General features: G+C 38.6%; 1 pseudogene; it reads left to right on the forward strand.

Moving 5' to 3' along the window:
- Positions 1–236: 236 nt before the first annotated feature.
- Positions 237–1,555, forward strand: LOC111524752 (annotated as a pseudogene).
- Positions 1,556–3,370: the final 1,815 nt, after the last annotated feature.

Consider the following 3,370-nt stretch of genomic DNA (forward strand, 5'->3'; position numbering starts at 1 on the left):
TAGAAACCTAACAGAAGTGGTAAATGAAGCTAAAAAAAAAAAAAAAAGAAGGATGACCATGGACTGCACTAACTTTGTTTTGAACATACAATCAAACGTAGGTTTCAAGAATTTGGAAGTAGACTCTATGAGAAGAAAAACGTAAGTTATAAGATAAACTGTGTTCTGTAAGATCATAATAACATGTTCTGGGTGGACGAACTTCCAGCAGCAGAAGCTCAAGTGGCCAAGGCAAGATGGTTCAAAGTCAGAGTGGTGGTCATGGTCCTGGAGGTGGAAAGAAGGATGACAAGGACAAGAAAAAGAAATACGAACCTCCTGTACCAACTAGAGTGGGGAAAAAGAAGGAGAAAACAAAGGGATCATATGCTGCCAGCAAATTGCCACTGGTGACACCTCACACTCAGTGCTCGTTAAAATTATGGAAGTTAGAATTAAAGATTGTCTTCTCATGGAGGAAGAGTTCATTAGAAATCAGAAACAAATGAAACCATTAGAAGAAAAGCAAGAGGAGGAAACATCAAAAGTGGATGATCTGAGAGGGACTCCGATGTCAGTAGGAAACTTGGAAGAGATCATCGATGAAAATCACGCCATTGTGTCTACATCTGTGGGCTCAGAACACTATGTCGGCATTCTTTCACTTGTAGACAAAGATCTGCTGGAACCTGGCTGCTTGGTCCTGCTCAACCACAAGGTGCAAGCCATGATAGGGGTGCTGATAGATAACACGGATCCCCTGGTCACAGTGATGAAGGTGGAAAACGCCCCCCGGGAGACCTATGCCCATATCGGGGGGTTGGACAACCAAATTCAGGAAATTAAGGAATCTGTGGAACTTCCTCTCACCGATCTTGACTATTATAAAGAGATGGGTATAAAGCCTCCTAAGGGGGTAATTCACTATGGTCCACCTGGCACAGGTGAAACCTTGTTAGCCAAAGCAGTAGTAAACCAAACCTCAGTCAATTTCTTGAGAGTGGTTGGCTCTGAACTCACTCAGAAGTACCTAGGTGATGGGCCCAAACTCGTATAGGAATTGTTTCGAGTTGCTGAAGAACACACACCACCCATCATGTTTATTGATGAAATTGATGCCATTGGGACAAAAAGATATGACTCAAATTCTGGTGGTGAGAGAGAAATTCAGCGAACAACATTGGAACTGTTGAACCAGTCAGATGGATTTGATTCTAGGGGAGATGTGAAAGTTATCATCGCCACAAACCATATAGAAACTTTGGATCCAGCACTTACCAGACCAGGCTGCATTGACAGGAAGATTGAGTTCCCCCTATCTGATGAAAAGACTAAGAAGAGCATCTTTCAGATTCACACAAGCAGGATGACGCTGGCCGATGATGTAACCCTGGACGACTTGATCATAGCTAGAGATGACCTCTCTGCTGCTGACATCAAGGCAATCTGTACAGAAGCTGCTCTGATGGCCTTAAGAGAACATAGAATGAAAGTGAAAAATGAAGACTTCAAAAAATCTAAAGAAGATGTTCTTTATAAGAAACAAGAAGGAATCCCTGAGGGGTTCCATCTCTAGTGAACCACAGCTGCCATCAGGAAAATGGTTGGGAGATTTGTCGAACCCTGAAAGGGATGAGGTTGGGGGAGTTGCCCAGAGGAACCCCTGTTCTCGTTGATTTTTATCAGCAAAAATTATGTGTCTTTTGGAGTACAATTAGTGTGTAAGTGCCCATTGGGTGGCCTTTGTCTGTTGGTCACTGTGCAGCAGTCTGCTTCCCGATAAAGTGTGCTCTTTCTCAAAAACAAACAAACAAACAAACAAACAAACCGTGTTCTATGAATCGCGGGTCAGAACACACTTGATTACAGATAAGTAATAATTTAGGAAGCAGAAAATACGTGCTCAGAACATAGCAATCGGAGTAGGAGTATAGCACCTATCTCTGTATGTTAAACTTTGTTAAAGTGTTTGTAAACTGTTAAATGCTCTAAAAACAAAAACAGAACAGTGTTATGTGCTTATGCTTTCAATTCTATTTATTACAAAAAAATTTACTAGCATTTATATCTAATTAATTTACTTTGCATCAGGGAATGTTTTAGTCTTTTGTTTCTGAGTCCCAGTCAAGTTTCTTTATGGCAGAAAAAAAACTTAAAGTATCTGAATTTTGATGATGATGAGCATGTTCCACCTTTGCACTGGGAAAGAAAAATCATTTCTAATTCAAAAGTAAAAGTTTATGATCTACTAGGGTATACATACTATTTTATTTATTTTTATAAAGTGCCCCAAACAAATTTTATTCAATAAGGCACTTAATCCTTAAGTTAAGAAGGTAGCAAAAATGAAAGAAAGATAACATGGCATGAAATATAATTTTTTCATATTAAAACTATTTTAAATGTTTTTATTTCAATGACATATTTAAATTTATGAGCATATTGAAAAATGGAAAATATGAACAAGTCCAACTGGCTATACACAGAACATATTGAAGTGAGTGAATATTAGGTGAGGGACACATTTATTTCTAAGATTGTGAAAAGAGGTAGGAAAAATGTATTTTATAAAGCCAGAAACATTTCTACAAATTAACAAAAGCTAAATGAATTTAATTCATACTTTTGTGTTTTCAAAGCCAGAGCTGAAAAGGAAGTAATTACTTTTTAGGTGCATTTTCTGCAATTAAAATATGCTCCTACCAGGTTTCTATTGTGAGATTTTCATACTGATTGTAACTTGGACCAGAGAGAAATGGAAGCAACTATGGTATCTAATAGAATCATATACTAGTTCAATAATGGTTTGAATCTATTGATCGTCTTTGCACAATCAACACTGTGGCAACTTCTCCCTGAGCTCCTACAGTGACATTTTGTGGCATTGTTTCTCTTTGTTACACACTCACTATTCCTTCCACATTTTTCCATAAATACAACTACCCTTTCTACTCCTTAAAGCATGTCAGTCATGTGCATACAACCCTTTCCCTTGAATTCCTCCATCCTGATTCAGGACGTTATACTCCTTCCTCGATGTTCCCAGGGTACGACAGTGAAGAATGAAGATGCCTGGCAGAGGCCGTGAGCAGCAGTAGAAACTCACTCCATTTGTCAAGCATATGTCTTCATGTGGGATCATGTCTTACTGAGGGAAGGAATACCTCTTTCTTCCTTCAAAGAGAATATCCCTTTCATAAGCCACGTGCCTATGAGAGTGTACTTTCATTCTTTATTTCTTTTTCTTTTTTTAAATTCAATAGCCCAGGGAAAATGCTTTTTTCTTTCTAATTCACCTGAAGACATTGTATGAGCTGCACTGGCTTTACATACCCCACCTTCACCGTTTCAGGTGTTTTTGCTTCCAAATTCAACTCAGTATGCCTTGCTT

The sequence above is a fragment of the Piliocolobus tephrosceles genome, chromosome 8 (genome assembly GCF_002776525.5).
Source record: "Piliocolobus tephrosceles isolate RC106 chromosome 8, ASM277652v3, whole genome shotgun sequence".
In the NCBI taxonomy this organism is placed as follows: Eukaryota; Metazoa; Chordata; class Mammalia; order Primates; family Cercopithecidae; genus Piliocolobus; species Piliocolobus tephrosceles.